The sequence below is a fragment of the Anabrus simplex genome, chromosome 2 (assembly GCF_040414725.1).
Source record: "Anabrus simplex isolate iqAnaSimp1 chromosome 2, ASM4041472v1, whole genome shotgun sequence".
Lineage (NCBI taxonomy): Eukaryota > Metazoa > Arthropoda > Insecta > Orthoptera > Tettigoniidae > Anabrus > Anabrus simplex.
Window position 1 is genome coordinate 504,028,483 of NC_090266.1, and position 20,326 is coordinate 504,048,808.

Consider the following 20,326-nt stretch of genomic DNA (forward strand, 5'->3'; position numbering starts at 1 on the left):
AGGTAATACTCAGAATGAAGTACATAACAAATTGCAGAAATGGTGCATTTCAATTACGGTTGATGTTATGGTGACGAGGAAGTTGGAGCCTTATGGTAATATCAGAATGGATATTGCAACCGCTGTAAACGAGTATATACAAAGTGTATCCTTTAAAATGGTTCCAATATTTACAGAGGAGGCTGCACGCAACAAACAAAGGAAAAAAGTTCGCATAAACAAAGGTCGCAAACAGAGTCTGCTACAACTACCATCAATGATCACCATGTGATCAATGTGTCCGCCATCCATTGGAATGAAGCCTTTCACCCTACAGAACTGCAGTGCCATAACCAAACATGCGTCATTTGAACACTACCGTGCACCTGACGAAACTAACTTACATGACTAGGAAAGCAATACGTTCTGTAGTACGCAGTGGAATACTGTTCGTTCATTGAGTAGAGAGTTTCATTCTTGCTTGATACAGTACAAATGCACACACACGATGTTCTACATCAATATTGTCTACGACAATATTTTCGCATTTGTTTCGTGACAAAGTGCTCATAGTGCAAGGTATGCCTCTCCTAGATAATAAGACCATAACACAACACGCTGGTGGGTTTATGATCAATGTTTAAGTAAAAACGTATTTCCGTCTTTTGCTGCATACGACCCTCCGTAAATTACGTTTTGATTGGCAAATCACGATCATTGCTGGACCATATCTTCGTAGATACTGGCTTTGGGACCAATGTTTATAGGAACTTTATCTCTTTGTAAATTACGTGCTGCCTTCTCTATATATTGGAACATATTTCGACGATACCTTGTTTATATTTTCCCCTTCACGTTAACTGTACGAATTTTAAAATAAATTGGGATACCGCGATAGCATAATTTTCCTCGCCGCATTTTCCTGCTATCAATTTAACACGAGGTAAAAGGAGAGCTCTGAAGTAACTTAGAGATGATTTGAACTGACTATTCTCTCAGCTGATAAGAATAATGCGACAGTGGTTAAGGACATTGACGAGTATAAGAGTAACATCTCGGCTATATTATCAGAGCCTGTTTACAGATTGAGCTCACGTGACCCCACCACTCGTGTGTCCAACGCCACCGTGAAGCTCTTAAGGCAATCTTCAGTTCCAAAAGAGGAGGCTAAACATCTGTCCCCGGGGGATGCAGTGCCACCTAAATTATATGGACTGCCTAAGATCCATAAAAAAGATGTTCCTCTCTGACCTATTGTTAGTGCGATAGGTTCTCCTACGTATGCTCTGGCTAAACACCTAAGCAAATTGCTTCAGCCATACATAGAACGTAGTGCATCATACGTCTGGGAGTCTCGGTATTTCGTCAAGAAGCTGTCTACCATAACCCTTCAACCTAATGCACTTTTGGTGAGTCTCGGTGTGGAGTCCGTGTTCACTAAAGTGTCGATAGACTCGGTCATGTCTCTCATTGAACACCTGTTCCCTGAGGACAATACTAAGGTTTTTTATCACTGCATGACTTTTATCTATTTCTTGTGGGGAGGGAATTTTTACGAACAGACGGACGGAGTGGCGATGGGAAGTCCACTTTCGCCCGTAGTGGCTAATTTATTTATGGAGCATTTTGAGGAGGAGGCTATTGCTTCAGCGCCCGTCAAACCTATGATATGATATGGTGGATGTATGTTGATGATGCATTTGTGGTCTGGACAGAAGGTCCTGAGAAACATCATCTATTTCTATCTAAACCACCTTAAATCAGCAACATCCTTCAATGAAATTCACTATGGAAATGGAGTCGGACGGATGCCTTCCATTCATGGATGTTCTAGTAAGAATGGAACCGGACGGCACCTTAAGACATATCGTCTATCGTAAGCCTACCCACACAAATCGCTAACTTCATGCAGATTCTCATCAACATTCAGCACAAAAACATGGCATTCTCACGACACTCGCCAAGAGGGCGAGATATTTTTGTGAGCCATCAAATATCCAGGTAGAGATGGACACGCTGAAAGTCACGCTGGAGGATAATGCTTACAGCGATTTGCAGATTCATAGGTCCCTGTCAAGGTCCTCCACAAACTCAATATAAAAACCGTGTTTGGCGCTGCCAATAAAATTGCTTACAGTCTGAGTAAAACCAAGGACAAATTGCCCCCACTTTTACATCCTGGGGTACGAAATTCCCTGTACTTGCGGTAATGCGGCCAAACATGCCGGTCCATTGGTACCCGTATCAAGGAACATGAACGTAATATTCGTCCCAACCAGCCAGACAAATCGGCAATAGCTAAGCACGCTCTGTCGTCGGGTCATGATATCATGTTCCAAGATTCTCGAGCTCTTACCCACACTAGACGCTACAGGTCCAGGATTATACGGGAAGCTGTGGAAATACGTAGAAGTCCTAACAATTTCAACTTGGACACTGGCTATCAATTAAGTAATACCTAGTTGCCAGCCATTAAGTATTTTCGTAGGTAGTTCCCTTCCCTGTCCCTTCACAATTGTTATTTCGTCTCAGTATTTTCCAAATTCGCACGTTCCTCATCGCCAGACGTTTCATTCCAGGCTTGTGTCTATATCATACACCTGTCTATGTCATATGTTACGTACACATATTATGTGACCCTCTCAGACTGATTCTGATGGTTCGGTCAGCTTCCGCTTCGAACGCTAGCGCAGTGCCGCGTCCAGGGAGTCATCTGATGACGAATGAACGTACCATTTCTACTTCTATTATAACGTCTAATTTTCTAAAGCTTATTGTTTAAAAAGCCTTTCTGGTGGAGAATCGAGATTTCCTTCTCATGACACACAGCACACTTCTATTTGAAAAGTACAGAATTTCACCTTATTTTCTTGACACTTCATAAGCCCAAAATCCTATACAGTATCATGTCTATAAGTACGGGCCGTGAAAGCATCAATGGCAACATTATATCCTTTTGTTTACTCTTCGACATCGTTCAATTTGATGTGCACGATTTTGTTGTTGGACTTAACAGATCGACTAAGAGTACTACTGTTAATCCTATCACGAACTTACTCATAGACTGTGAAATTTCGATGCTACAAAAATTACAAAATCTTATAAAATGTATTTTTCACCTATTTTGACTGCAAATACACATATTCGTGTCGGTAAACTTATTTTCAGGCAAGAGAACTCCCTGCGAGACAAAATGTCCTGCATCCTGACGGCTCTGGAAACCGTAAAAATAGTTAGATAGGCGTAAAACGAATATCATTTTTATTAATAAATTAATGTTATGTTATTATTATTAATACACCGGGTTGTACAGCTGCACGTACCTTTCCCCGGACATATGCAAAGAGCTACGAATTGCATGCCTCTTAGCCCTGTCCTGCGCAACATCTAACGGCAATTTTATGCACAGTTAGCCAGATATAGACGTCCCCACACAATGCAAATAACGATACAACAGGCAAAAAGTGAGGTTCATCTCAAAAACACTGTATCATTTTATGCAGAGCGGAGTCCAGTAATCTAATCATTTGTACGAAATGTTACTCTACTGTACAAACCACAGCTACTCTTATAGCTGTCGGTAGAGTATTGATCACCTGATTTGTCCGAAAGGCCATTTTCCTTTGATAAAAACTGTGGTCGCGGTTATCACAGAAAACGTGATAGGTTAGGACCAATTATGGACATGTCAGTTCACCAACATTTTTCATAGTCTTGTCACGCAGATATTCTTAGAAAAGTGTTTTTCACAGTATTTTATGATATATTGCACGGAAATCCTGTAGAGCAGAATGGGGTGGCTTATGTTATGTACAGTAATTAATTACTACCGTTAGAACGTTCAATGAAGGCATAAGCGAGGACACTTTCGCTCTCGTCGTGAATACAGAGTTATAAGTGTTGAACTTTCACGCTGGAAGTTTTTACCCGAATTATCCATGGTAGATGTTTCCGGATAGGGTACTTGGTGCAGTAAGATTTCAAACAATTTTTGAGTCATGCCTCTTTTTAATTTTGACTTCGTACTCGCTTGGGCATCCTTTACGAAGACTTGAATTTCCCTAAGTCTCATATATGCTTCTAGGGAAGAAATAGAGTAATGAATATCACCACGTATTCACCGACTAGAGACAAGTGCATTGTGAATACCACCTGAAACAATGTGTTGTACTCATTCAACTAAGTAATAGGTACATTACTCTACGCGTAGGAAATGTTTGCAACTATAGGGAATTAAGAAGGTCATAATTTTTTGGCACACTGTGGTGTTTGCGGCAAGGTAAACCTGTCTGCACATTCTAGTTCAGAACATGTAACATATAAGATCAATTTCGAAGCGATAGCCTATATTTTTACATTAGTAAAACGGTAAAAGTTACGAGACCTGCTCTTTGTCGCCTTGAGTGACTATATGATTCTAACAGCTGCTAGCATGTTATACTTTGCAGGGATCCCAGTTCGAATCTACTTACGAGCTTTTCAATGTTATTTTTATATTAGACTCGTAAAGGCATTCGTAAATTAAGAATTAACTTCCTTATGTCTCAAAAGTAATTTCTCTCTTTCACAAAGAAAGCATACACAAGAAAGGAATAATAACATGCGACTTTCAAACGAAGCGCACTGTAATTATTGTCAACATCATGACACACGCATTCAATGAAGCATTCTTCTAGTCGAACGACTAACAGCAATCTGGACTTCATCCGTAGGGCATACAAAACAGCAAATTCTAACCTTTGCAGAAAGGTGAGAACACCGACTGTACGGTTAGGGCAAAAGCAAACATTATGTATTCACTGGATGGTTACGTGGATGTGGTACTACTTTATGGGGAAGCAAGCCAGAATTCACGAGAAGCCAGACGCTTGTAGCAAGAAAATTTCCTGCCAGCTGCAGATATATTTCGAAGTGTTGAAGGACGGTTACATGCAACGGGGTCATTTAGTACATTACCCCCAGTTCGGGATACTTCAGTACGTCCGGAAATAACGTAGAAGTTGTTCAAAATTCAATTGAGTACATCCCGCATACAAAGTCACGCGCCATTGCAAATGAACCGAACATCAGTCATGTATCCTTAGTATGCACACCTACTCTCAACAATTAGAACAGGAATTTCACGGTGATGACTTTCAGAAATGAATAGAATTTTCTCAATGGATATTGCAAAGAGTTGTAGCTGGGGCAGATTTATTAACGGTCATTCTCTTTAGTGATAAATCCGCAGTTCATAACAACGGAACTGTTCCGTTCGTATTGGAGGATGTGTCCCTTATGACACGGTTGAAGAAGTGGTTCCAACAGGATAGAGCTCCTCCACACTGGTCTTTGGCAGTATGAAGCCACTTGCATAGGGCATATCCCGGACGATGGATTCGACGAGAAGTCTTTTAACGTGGCCGACTAGATCACCTGACCTCACTCTACTAGATTTTTAATTCTAGTGTTACTTAAAGGACTGAGTCTATGAACAGGAGCCAGAGAGACAGAATCATTTACGGAGGCTCAACACTGAAGCCTGAATGTAGGTTCCATTGCATATATTGCGGCAAACAAGAATATCTCTCCTCCACTGCGCTCAGGTTTTCATTAAGGAAGGAGGTGCTCTTTCGAGAGTTACTTAAAAACAAACATAGCGTAGTGCCTTCAATATGAGCACTGATCACGAATTAGATTTGTCTTCAACAACGCGATTCGCAACTCACAAGAAAGATTAACAACGAAATAACGAGCAACGGTTTCCTACTCCAACCTTTAGCACGCTCGGTTATCACAAGTTGTCATTTACCGCTCTTATGCCAATACTACTTCTAGTCATTCAGTCATCATATTATCCGTAGATGACGTTCTATGATACAGAATGTTCACGATTCTTTATCACCAATGGGTATTTCATCTGATTTAGTTGACTCGAATAAACCAATGATAGAAAGCCAGACATTGTTGAGAGTAGCCAAGGTCAATATTTTAGGTTATTCTATAATCTGCGGGCTGCATACAACTGAGTGAATAGGAGCAGCTGAACTGCCCGATATATCCACTTAGAGAATCCATTCAGTTTAAGTCCATGTACATTTTTGTTGACGTTCCTTCAATACATTGTTCACACTGTGGATTGAAAACAAGATTACTACAAACGTAAGAAATTCCCCCCATACCCTCGTAACAATGCAGCCTATATAAGGCCTTGTCTTACCGAGACAAGTGCTGCCAGACCAGATGGTATTGGAAGTGCCACGTGGTCTGCGTGACGACACCTTCTGCCGTACTTCTTGGCTTTCCTGTCGTGGTCCTCTCCCACTCGTACCAGAGAGCACAACAGAGCTGAGTAAACCCCGTTCCAGCCTTGAGCCTACAACTAAAATCCTTGGATTGACCGGTAATTTATACACATTTCAGATAATGTAAAACTATTACTCAGCAAGCCTTTTTAAGAAAGAACTACGAGGGCAGAACAGAAAATAAGTTGCACTTCCCAGTTATGGCCATTTATTACACCACGTATACAACAGCAACTCGACTATAACGACATACACTGTAACGTCACTTTTCCACATAGTTTCCAGGATACTCCAAATATTTCTGCGAACGCACAACCAACTTGTCGATGCCGGATGCATAGAAATTTCCTCCAGCTTTCTGCAACCACTCGGAGACAGAGGCCTTCACCTCCTCATCGGTCTGCAAACGTCGACCACCGAGCTCCGTTTTGAGCTTACCGAACAGATGAAAGTCACATGGCGCTAGGTCGGGGCTGTAGAGTGGATGTTGCTAGACCTCCCACTTGAAATGCTGCAGCAGTTCTCTCGTTTGCCGGGCCTTATGAGGTGTTGCGTTATTGTGCAACAAAATCACACAGGTGCTCAATTTCTCCCGGCGCTTCTCTTTAATCGCTTTACGCAACCGGTGCAACGTTTGACAATACGATGCCGCGTTGATCGTCGTTCCTTTCGGCATGAATTCCACGTGCAGCAAACCCTCCATGTCAAACAACAATGTCGCCATAACCTTACCGGCTGGAGGTTGAACCTTGGCCTTCTTTCGTTGTTGTGATGAGGGGTGCACCCATTCCATTGGAATCCGCCGCAGAAATACGTTGCCGCCTGCTGCATAGCGTTGTAAAAATGCCAGTGAGGATTGTAAATGTTGCCCCTTGTGCTCATCGGTGAGAAGACGAGGGACCCATCATTGACACAGCTTACGATATAAAAGATCCTCGTGGACAATGAGGAACACACTGCCATACGACATGTTCAGCTGCATCGCGATTTCTCTCAGTTTAATGATCGCATTCACACTGTTGCCCTTTGCACGGGTCCTGGACGTTGCAGGCCTGCCTTCGCGATGGTTGTCCGTGATATCCGTGCGTCCGGCTTCGAATTGCTGACACCACCTTACGATACCTTGCCGGAAAATTGCCCGCTCCCCATACACAATACTAATTTCACGATGAATGTCCGTGCAATTCTTTCTTTTGGCCCATAGGAATCGGATTGTCGCACGCACCTCATATTTGGAGTGAACGTCCAGTTGACGCGCCATTGCATTTGGCCGCTATTCACAACATATTAGACACCACAGCGATCTGCCTAACAGACGTGTGGGCAGTGTCTGTCCCTTTCTCCGCTGTGCCCTCGTTTGCGACACACAGCGCGCTGCTGCGGCGCGTTAGTGCCACTAACCTTCTATCAACTTACGTAGTTAAAACCCGTCAAGACATGGCGGTCAATGGGGGGTGAATATTTATTGAAGGATTTCCTTATATACACATTCCTTGTACTTTTTTTCACAATTTTCTTTAAGTCGCAAGAAACAGATAGGTCTTACGGCGACGATGGGATAGGAAAGGGCTAGAAGTGGTGAGAAAATGACTAAAGCCATAATTAAGGTAAAGCACAAGCATCTGCCGGATGTTAAAACGGGAAACCACTTAATACATATTCAGAGATTCCGACAGTGGGGTCAAACCTACAATCTTCCGAATGCAAGCTGACAGCTACCTGACCCAAACCGCGCAGCTACTTGCTGGTCGTATTCCTTGTAAAATTACCTTTGATCACTATTGCAGATTTAAATATCACTCTCTTGACATTGCAGCATTTAAATGGCCATGGCTGAAAGCTGGCTGAAGTTAATAAATACCTACACATCCCTTGAGGTTTATTGATCTTGATACGAAATGCCAAGCGAATTTTGAACTGATGCCTCTTGAATGAAAATGGGAGTGTTTTATCGGATGTTGTTAAGTCAATTCGAGGGATTAGAGCTTTTTGTCCAGCTGTATCTCCACCTATTATTTCCAACTCTAAGCAATTTTCGTACATACTTCATAGAATTTGGTCATAATCTGCTTCCGTTCAAGAGGCGGTGAAAAACATTCCGGAGCATAACTATGGCTCAAATTTTTACGATAAGAATATGGGGGGGGGGGGAAACCGTTATTTGGAAAGAATACAATAATTGTGCAGGAAAATGAAGTAGCTAGCTTTCATCTTCACTATTATGCTTTTGACGCTATTATGGATTTTCACTACCGGGTATAAGCCCAATGGTTTTCAAATTAATTAATAATGACAACTTTCGTGAAAATGATGTCGTCTCTCGCAGAAATGTCAATCCAGAAGTCATCATGTGCTAAAATTCTGGCTTGTAGTTCAATAATATTTCATCCGTCATCATCTACAGAGGGGTAGTCGCCGTTACCGATTTCTAGAAAGAAATCAGTGAATTCCATTTTAAGCGGTTTTGCACGCATATTTTTCTGTAAGTGGCGTTTTTCTTGAAGAAGCGTCAAGGAGGATACAATTTAAATGAAGTATAACTAAATAATTGTTTGGCTATAGGCATGTGGTAAAACAGGCAAACCCTTTATGAAATCTCCCCCCAAGAATAATTTTTGCCCTAGAAAGAATGTCGTCACATATGATATATCTTAGAAGGCTATTGACACACATTAATGAATGATTATTGGCCATTTGGTCTTTATCCCATATTGAGCCTTGCTTATCGAATATCGTCAGTTGCTTTGGAATGTAATTTTAATCCAGTCACCGAAGTCTCATTTAAATTAAGATATATTTTGAATATAGTGTGTACTGTTCAACTGCCGGGGAGCTAAAGAGCAACCTTTCCTGTCCACGAAGTACAGCTGACCAGCAAGGCTTCTGACTGCGAATGCGTGCCTGCCCACTGCCACCTCCCCTATCGTGGTACCTACTCAGCGCTCTCGCGGATCAGGCGGCCTTGATGTACTGGTGAGTGCAGTGACCAATGTCAATGCTGCGGTTTTCTTTAATAAATATACTGCACGCTGAAAGTCTACAGGCCAAGGGCTTCCGCCTGAATGCTTTACGGTGTCAATCGGTTCAGCTGTTCACTCAAAATCGATGTAACAAAAATCAGCCAAGTGTTTCAAATATATAGATGCGCACCTGAGTGTTACTTACTGGGCACAAAACGCCAATGCATCCTCCCATGCTTTAGTGGATTTAAATATTCGTCTGAAAAGATGGAAGGGGAAAATTTAGAACAGTTTTCCTTAGTCTTTTTGAATAACAGGGATCGTACCTTTACCCTTGGAGCTGAGAATGTAAATTTCTCAGTCCACGGTTCTAAGCCGTTCATGAACTTTATAATGGTCTGTGAGCCTCCTTACATTAACAATGAAATTCATCTAAAGTTGTAGTAAATGAAAGAAATGGAGAATTAAAAACGAAACCTAACCTCATTTAGAGAGACGACTTTTTACCTTAAGTTACAGAAATGAAATTGTGGACATTCCTCAAGTCTACTGCTGTCCATGACGAAGCTGGTAAATGGGTTAAATGACTTTGGGCTTACGTTCATAGGAGAATATTTCATTGGATTCCCCATAGCAACAATCCGATGGTCTAGAACCATGTTGTTCCAAGTCTCATTTATCTCATTTTACAGTAAAACCGATTTATTTACAGCTGACCTTTTGACTTTATTAGGTTCTTCCTATGTAATTATAAGTTGTAGGCTATTAATGAACAAAATATTCCAAACATTTCAAATGAATGGGCCACGGGAGGTGATGGTGATGGTTATAGAACGGAATGACTTACAGAAATAGATTCACTTCAGAGAAGACGGACATAGAAGATTCATATTAATTATATTCATTTTAACAAATAACTGTAATACCCCGTTATTTCCAGTTTGTGATGTCATTGGTACAAGTTCCACTTCAGGGAACAGTTCATTACTTCTTTGTTTTCTAACGAGAAATACTCGTAAAGTGACGTAATGTCCTTTATCTTTTCCTCCATCAATATTCCAGCTTGCAGTGCTAATTTCTTTTGGTTGCTGTAAACTTACAATTTGTCCGGCCCCGCGGTGTAGGAGGCAAAGAGTCCGCGTTCGATTCCTGGCCGGGTCAGGGGTTTCTAATTGTAAATGATTAATGTCCCTGTCCTGGGAACTGGGTGATTGTGTCGTCCTTAACGTTCCTTTCCTCACATTTAACACTTTACACTTCCGCAACGACACTTACACGCAGGCCCCTCTCATATGGTGAAAATAGTGGTAAATGATCTGCAGAGGTCGACGCCACGAACAAACATCATTTTTAAAATTACTATTTAATTATACCTCATCTCAGTGTACACTAATATGTTAACTCCTTAAAATCATTATCTGAAAATGAGCAATTGAGTTTTACTGAACTACTAAATTCATCATATTGTATAGGTTTTAATTTTGAGTGTGGCAATTTCTTTTAGGGGGCTGCCTGTCCGAGGCGGTAAAGGCGTAGGACGTGGGTTCGAATCTCCGTCAGGAAGTCGTAAAATTTAAGAAACGAAATTTCCACTTCCCAAGGTGCACATGGCCCTGATGTTCACTCAGACTACACAAAAAATGAGTAACAGAGTAATTCCTGGGGGCAAAGGCGGCCGGGCGTAGAGCTAACCACACTACCCCAACAAGTGCCGAGGTTACGGATAGTGCAAGCCTTTACCTTTCCCCACTCCAAGGGCCTTCATGCCCTGTACGGAGATGACTTTGGTTTTTGCTTTGCAATTTGTTAAGATCTGATTTAAGAGCAACAGACTTGAAATCAAAGTCAAGAGCATCTTTTGGCACCATTTGGCTAACTTTGAATTTCTTATTTCACCTACAGTTCATAATAACCATGAACGCAGACAATGGACAATGGAGGTCCATAATTCTAATATTTCGTTCTATAAATGCATGCATTGAATCGACATCTAGAACAGCTCTCTGACCAGGTTCTTGGTATTTATTTTCTATAATGTTTATAATATGGTTGTAGCTTTCCAATCAATTAATTAGAGCAATGGACATATTGCGTCCGACGTTACATTGGTACTGTGATTCCTGGACATGGAACAGTATGGTTCAGTATTAATAGGAAATATGGACAAAGAACAAAACGTCTCTGCTGATATCGGATGTTTGAAATGGATCTCCTTCCTCCCTTTCATTCGTAGCATAGCACTTTTAGAACGTTCACTAAGCTTCGTAACTAATATATCAATAAAATGTACTTAGAACAGTATAGTTATCGACCATCGAATTACCTTGGTGCGAATGTTATTATCACAGTAACCTAAATGCAGAAGTGAAGGGAGCTGGGTGAATGATTATGTCACCGCGGCTGAGAAGGGGTATAACGTACTATGTCGATAGAGATATTTTTATCTACATTGTGCATTATACCGAGTGTTATTAGTTCGTATGTCAAGAAAGGTAAATTTTCGGGGATAATTTAGCTTCTTAATGACAAGATAATCCCTACAGTAGGCCTACTCGTATAACATGACAACAGGATCTTATGATGTACATTAAAATGTAAAAGAAATTAATTTTTCTCTTGAGTCAGGCCCGATGTATATACCAAAATATAGAGATTCTTCTATATTATTCAGTGGAGACCTGAAATCTGAAGATTTACTGTAAATATAAGACCGGCAGCAAAGATAGCTTTTGAATGGCTTGCTTTCATCTCCAACCACTGCTGTAATCAACAGCGTTCCAACAGTTAAATGATGACAGGGCTTGAATTCGAATGCTGTTGTTGGTCAGTATGCACTACATGTTGTGTAAGTACAGAAATTTTAAAAAAAGTCTATGGGGAAGGAAAACAGTAGAGTACATAGATAAATCACTTCATACTGGAAAGACAGGAAATATAAACGCAACATTGTTATACGTATGCGATTTCCAAATATATCATTGCTGATGGTGGTCCCTAACTTCTGCTGACACTCGCACTGATGATGAACTTCCAGGAACTTTCGAGAATGACAAATGTCAGTGCAAGAAATTTATGAAAAGAAATCCACATGATTGTATAAGGACGGTTGTTTTCTGTTATAAATTTACAACAAAATCAATTTTGGTTTCTCATTTTATCCATTGGTAAAGGAATTGATGATCATATAATTAATATGTCTGAGTAATTGCCGCTATATATTACCTAATAAAATTTGATGGAGGGAACTTAATTAAAACACTATTAACGGAATTGTTGTCGTTACGCATGATCTATAATTGGAATAATGTAGAAATAAACATTTAACTCATAGTTTCCTCACAGTTTAACGTTTCATGTTGGGTATTTTATCACCTACCACTTAAGTTAGTCCTGAAATAACATGCAGTGAACAGGTAGAACTGAAAGAACTCAACAACCAGGGAACATTCATCACATTTAAATAATCCGCCTAGCCCATTAAAGAGATGACCAGCAAGTTCTGATTTTTAGATTGGGTTGCAGATTGTGGGTGAAAATGAGAGAAGTCCAAATTTTAATTTTACTTGGTCTTAAAAAGTTTAACTTTGCTAGCTCATTCTACGATATTCTTGAAAGAGATTGGTATCTTTACAGCACAAGGCCATGCATTTTGGCAGAGTTAATGATCTTCTGAAATCAAAAGAAATGAAATGATGCATTCTGAAATAAACGCAAAGGCCAGACTAAGTAGTTATTGATCAAAGACTAATATAATCCTTAATCAATCAATCAGTCAATCAATCAATCAATCAATCAATCAATCAATCAATCAATCAATCAATCAATCAATCAATCAATCAATCAATCAATCAATCAATCAATCAATCAATCAATCAATCAATCAATCAATCAATCAATCAATCAATCAATCAATCAATCAATCAATACTGATCTGCATTTAGGGCAGTCGCCCAGGTGGCAGTATTTTAGTGTATCAGACCAATCCAAAATATGTTTTGTAGTGTGTATAGTAAATATATAAAATTTTTGAATCTAAATCCGATACAATAGCTCAGGTAGCAGCGCGCCGGTCTCTCACCGTTGGGTTCCGTGGTTCAAATTCCGGTCATTCCATGTGAGATTTGTGCTGGAGAAAGCGGTGGCGGGACAGGTTTTTCTCCGGGTAGTGCGGTTTTCCCTGTCATATTTCATTCCAGCAACACTTTCCACATTCTTCTGTCGTTCATTAATCATTGCCCCGGAGGAGTGTGACAGGCTTCGGCAGCCAGCACAATTCCTATCCTCGCCGCTGGATGGGGGCTTCATTCATTCCATCCCTGACCCGGTCGAATGACTGGAAACAGGCTGTGGATTTTCATAAATCTGATACAGGTGCTAGAATACATGAAAGAAAGTGCGAAGGTTACATGTATGGAAGTTTGATTGTTATCAAATTACTTGGCTCTCTTGCTTTGAGATTTATTGGTATGAAGCGCCTGTATGACTGCGTGGTGCGATTGGAGTTTTGGAGATTAAAGTTATTCTTCAACGTAATACTCGTCCCTACATCTTTCCAGTTTTTAATGAACATTGAGTGTAATTTGCAGTAGAGATGGCATGGATTATACGCTGAAGGAATTGTGTGAAAGAAGCACATACGATCTCAGATTGGGAAAAGGAAGCCAGATGGTATACCAAAATAATTAAAACATAGATACGTTAACGATATGAAAGTAAACCTAATTTACGGTTTTATACTAGGCCACGGGACATACAACTGATCATGAAATCTAACTCATTGGGATTTACACTTCATTTCAAAAATTGCACCTCTGTTGATGGGAATTTGAGCAACAGCTTCCTTATTGGGGAACTAATGACAAAGTTACTCTTTGTCACACTATCACAACCAATCTGATGAGACAAGACTGGTGTCTGTGTGTGAAACATTTGACTCACAAGTTGAATGTAAGTTGAAATTTGGTGGGCACGCTGTTATTCATGAACTTGTAAATAACTGGCTCTCCTTCCATTTGTGTTTCAGAAGGTTCATTCTATGTATATTAATATTTATTTACCAGATGTTCAATTTACATTAGGGCTCATTATTTTTCGTATGTGGGAATGAACGTGTATGCATTTTAATGTGTATATGCCTCTCCCAATTATTGCACTACTCATATCTTCAGTATGTCCGAACATTGATGCTTAGGACGTTTCAAAGTTGCAAATAAATATAAATCCAATGACAGTCATAATATAATGGGAAGAAGAATAAGAAGAGGAGGAAGAAGAATGTTAATGTTTCTGGTATTACGTCACCCTAAACACATTTACGGTTTTGGGGGACGCCGATATGCCAACATTTCGTCCCTCAGATTTCTTTTACTTATTGGTAAATCTGCAGATAGAAGGCTAGATTACTTGAGCACCAAACACACTACCTCCTGCGCTGTACCTTCTGAACCTCTCACTTTTAAATTGAAAATGCGCTTATGATCCTTCACATCACACTTTATGTGCTTCGACAGCTTTTTCCTGACCAATAAGGCTATGCAGTATCTCTTGACTCCGCTGTCAGCTCGCTTTTACCGTGTATAAACGCTTGTCACATTTCAAAATATATAGTCGTTTGCATTTACGTATTTACTGAATACTCGTGTTCATTAAAGTGCAGGTTTTTGAGCTACGATTTTTCTTCGGGTACATGGATTACGTGTTCACGCATGAAATCTAACTCATTGGGATTGACACTTCATTTCAAAAATCTCACCTCTATTGATGGGAATTTGTGCCACAGCTTCCTTAGTGGGAAACTGATGACAAAGTTACTGATGACACACTACCACAAGCAAGCTGATGAGACAAGACTGGCGATCTGTGTATGAAACATTTGAATCACAAGTTGAATGAAATTGGAAATTTGGTGCAGATTGTGGGTGAAAATGCGAGTTATACATTGAAGCCTAATTTGCGCTTATCTTATCGCATCTACTCGTATCAAATGAGATCTACTCACACCTTGGTTATAGTATTCTAAAGTTCTGTGGTGGTAAAGGTTCATATCTGTCGTCTGCAACTCCGCTGCTATATAGATTGCCTCACTAGAGAAGGGTACAGTGACTCCGTAAGAACGGTGTGGCCAACTCCTGCCCAGCCGCCATGCTTTAGCCACGTTCTCAATAAGCTGATTGATGAAGAAGATCGATATAGTTATGGTTTCAGTAAAGAATAATTCAATGTTTTACAAAGTTATTTATTTTGCTTATACTATGCATATATTTAAAATTATATATCGTCGCTCCTATGCCGAAACTACGAATGTGACAATGCTTTTCTTAACCATTACTTCCCTTAAGACTGGTCACGCCTCATAGCCACATATTGATATACAGTACATCAGAAAAAGTTTCGTTGAGCTCGTTTTCCTATGCTCATGTGTAAAGAAAAATGAACCTTAAAATACATCATACTCTAGAAGCGGGTAATTATGCCTTGCAAACATATACTCCTGCAGTTCTGTACAGTAAGTAGATATTCTGTGTTGTTACGTAGGTCTATAAGAACATTTTATATTATAACGCATGTGGCTGAGAGGCGTGACCAGTCTTAAGGGAAATAATGGATAGTAAGGGCCTTGTCGCACTCGCGGTTTTGTCATAGGAGCGACGATATAAATATTTGTTACTTTCAGATTACCTGACATAACACTTCAAAATGTAGATTTATACGTGGTATACTGCAAGTTACAATGATAATTTACAGGGTTAGATATAATAACGCACGTGGTATGAAAGATTACACCCATTGTCCTAAATAATGTGGGCCTATGTCATGACGATAAAGTAAGCCTACATAAAAAAAATGTTTAACATTATCAAATTCTGTTTACATGGTTTTAGGTATCAAAATATACAACGAAATATCATGCTTACCAACTGTATAGGATTTTTCTTATATTTGGTGCTTGGTGTAGGCCACTCTTATAAATGAATTTGTAGGGGTTCCGCTGTATTTAACGTAATCTATTTCACCTTATTTTTATATATTTATCCGTCTTAGATCAACTCAAGATCGTATCTGTAGCTCTTAGCTTTCGTGTCCACTTTATTGTTTGTTTGTTTGTTTGTTTGTTTGTTTGTTTGTTTGTTTGTTTGTTTGTTTGTTTGTTTGTTTGTTCCGACATCAGGTTTAAATGGCTGAATAGATCTTAACCAAACTTTATATTTATAGCATTCTCATACAAGAGCAGGTTTCGATATGCATATCATTTTATAATCACTGAATAGGCTGAGGATTTATAGGAAGACCAGAAGAGTTTCTTCAATTTTCTCTTACACTATTGATCATATCGCGACCAAACTTCATATTTAGAGTTTACTCATCCACGAGCAGATTCCGATATGCATTTCATTCATAAATCACTGAAGAGACTAGGGGTTTACAGGAAGACCGAAGAGTATTTTTCTAAATTTTCTCTTACACTATTGATTATATGTAAAATCTGTAGACAATATGTGGAACGCCCCTTCATTTTAAATAATTTTTGTTATGTACATTGCTTCACTTACTCTTCACATCGCGGAAAAAATTACGATATCTTACAGGTTTTATGCACTTCAGCCAGTGACGGACACCCTCGCAGACCTAAAGTTATTTGAAGGATCCATGACAGGAGAAAATCAGAGGATGCATCACATTTTTTCTCGGCTTTAAAATCACCCCCACCTAATATAACTGAACACCGAGGTAACATGAGGTAGAACTTTTCCCTTTTGTGTCTGTCTGTCTATCTGTCAGTCTCTCTGTATGTCTGAATATCTATCTGTTTGTTTATTCCTAAAAGTAGAAAACCGCTGGACTTATTTAAACCAAACTGTATATTTGGAATATACTCGCTCAAGATTATGTTATCAAGTGCATACTGATGTCCTGGAAATCACACGGAGTTGGTATTTAGAGGAAGATTATTCTCAAATATTTTCGTGAACATTACGTCCATCAAAAGACTGTATATAACGAACATTTAACAATACATTATTTCCTCTCCTTGATGACATGTACGTATTTATCGTACGAAGGATAATAACGCAGATGAATTGAAAATGGAAAATTGGATAATTTGGATGTTTAATCGACGTCCCATGAGAAATATCGTGCATGTCACTTAAGGTGGGTTTCGGGTAAAACTAAAGTGCCATTTTACTCTTGTCGATAGGGATGACATTAAGGGAGGTATCATCAATGTCAGAGCGCCACGCTAGTGGCCAGAGATACAATATGCAACCGGAGAACCACGGAGAATTTCGCACAACTTCGGAGCAGGAACTGTATCGTACAATAATACCGGAAATAGTCCTCATTCTCTCTCGACTTTTTTCAGCTTCATCATATATCACGTTACAGCCACGCTCTTTTTCAGGAAAATATCATTTTAATGTGTGGTAATAAAGTGGGAATATACCCATATTACTTCACATAAATTATCGAAGGGAACATGTAATCCACTGCAAATTCCCTTGCGAGGAACGGATACAGTTGCTAATGCTAATAATAATAAGAATAAGAATAAGAATAAGAATTAATCAGTGACGTAGCGTAACGAAATAAAAGTAAACTCTAATAGGCTACATCACTTGGATTCCATATATTGTGTTTTCTTTTTATATTACGGTATATTTCAGGTACCGTCTTCTTGTGAAGTCTACTTTCCTGCAAGTGCATGCTCATTGTTTTGGCTGTTGTTCATAATTTTGCAGGTGTATATTTCCTTTCTTTTCTTGTACAGGACGCAGCGTTGAATACTAATTCCTTATGTGGTGTTGTTGTTGATGTTTCCTCTTACAGGATTTTGGCAGCTTTGTTATTTCATATGAGATATTTCCTCTAATGAGTAGGGTGATATTTGTTGTTCAGCATTTAATATTTATTTACCTGAGATTATTGTTACGAGGAGAGGAATCATTTTGTCCGTAAGAACGTACAGGAATCTCCCACCCTATTAGGAAGTTATTATGTGAATTCCATTACGTTAAATCTTGCCAAAATAATCTCAGTTTCGATTCTAATTCATTTGTGAGATTTATTTTACCTTTGAATTATTTGGGTCATTAGAATACATCGATGAGTAGACTCGATTATTGATGTCGAGCAATACATTGTTGAAATTGAAACATTGTCAATCGGTCCTTCATGACAATATTGCCCTTTCTTCTTAATGATACTTAATTCCACTCCACCCACATTCGGTTATTTATTCATGTCAGTCGAGATATTTATTTTATTTTAGTAAATGAGATTTGTATTTTTCATATCTTTCTGTATGGTAGAATGCCTTACTCTATACCTGCATTGAAATAACGTCGTATGGACGCACCCCAACCTCCCATATAGGACCCCTGCCGACCCTGCTTGGAGCTCATGTTTTTAGTCCGCATGTATTTACGAACCCCTAATCTGAGCTTACGCCTGAGTATAAGTACAACATGACATAGAACATTAACGCTAATATGATATTTCCTAGAAATTTAAAAAGAGCCCTTAAACGTGAATCCCCCACAACCAATCACTACAAGATATCTATGATATACTTATATACCGGTGCAGTATGGAAGTATTATTAACGAATTTTAAGTTTTACTGGATTCATATGTAGGTTAGTTCTTGAAAAAATTGTGCTGTAAACTACTGCGAGGTAAGCCGTTGCTGAGATGTTAAGTTTTCCAATCACTTTGTCACATCGTTACAATTCCAGCCAGGATTCATCCTAATACTGATGTAAGACTGGACCTCAGCTTGATTCAAAATTTTTCTGGAATGGGGGAAAGTAATTTATTATTCTGTAAGTTGTTGAGTATTTCAGGATCTTACATGAATGATACACTTCTCTTCATTCTCCAGAGCTATCTCAGAATCCTTGTCTCATGCAGTCTCTAGACCTAGTACTAATTATTTGTCTCTAACTAATCTGGAGAATTTTCTGACTCCTACTTCTCTACACCCAGTTCGGATTCTCTTCCTCGTTTCTTCACTAGATCTTACACAATTTATCCGCCTCTACCTTTTCTAGTCCTAGCACTAATTCTCCGTCTCATCATTTACTACACCAAGCAAGAATTCTCCAAATTCTCCTTCTCCAGACTGATGATATATGAGACGACATAGGCGAGGTATGACTTGCTTGTCTTTTAACCTCAGAAGAAATTGCTTGGTGGAAGAAAATCTTAGTGTGATTTGTCAAAGATGACTTGAAACATTAACGTGACTTTTAAGCTTTTCAGTCTGTCAACAACACCAATTATAATACACATCAAACCATTAAATACCTGTAAAACTACACACTATTAAATAAAGATTGACACATTTTGTTCTACAAGGACATCATTAGAATCAATTAGCGAACATGAAGGCTCTTCATTACTACAGTTAATACATCATTGAATACATTAAAGAAGCTGTCGAAATTTACATTGCAAGAAGAAAGCCAACCAAGCCAACCTCAATTATCACACACATTTATATGTTTCTCCATCCTCGTCCTACAGAAGTAGTTCCCTGAAAACCCCATTACGCACACTTTGCGCTAGCGTTGAATGAATCCCACAGGAGGCTACACTGACTTGAGTGTCCGAAATGTGAGTTGGGATATTCTTTGCTGTGGAAAATTCTATGCATTTACGCAGCATCTTTGCCAAACGAGACGTTGCAGTAGGTTATTATTTCTATCACTTAAAGAAGGTCTTACCAGATACTGTTTAATTAAATTCCTTATTTTCGTTTAATCAGAATCACTATAAATTAAATTTACTCCTCGCTACACAAAAGTACGTTATAGGACTGAAGAAGCAGCACTTCTCCTCCGATCTCCAATGCCCAGAGTCAATGCCCACAAATTTTCCCTCCCCCCCTACTTCTCCTACCAAATCCACAAAACCATACTTTTACCTCCAGAATTTCACCTCAGTGCCCTACTTAGCTAAAAGACTAGGATTATATAAAATAAACTGGATTCAGCCCAAACAAAGTTTCTGCAGATAACCGACGATACCAGCTTAGATAAGTACAGAAAAATGTCCTTAAGTTACTAAAGTCTCATTGATGACGACGCAGTTAGTACTTGTTTTT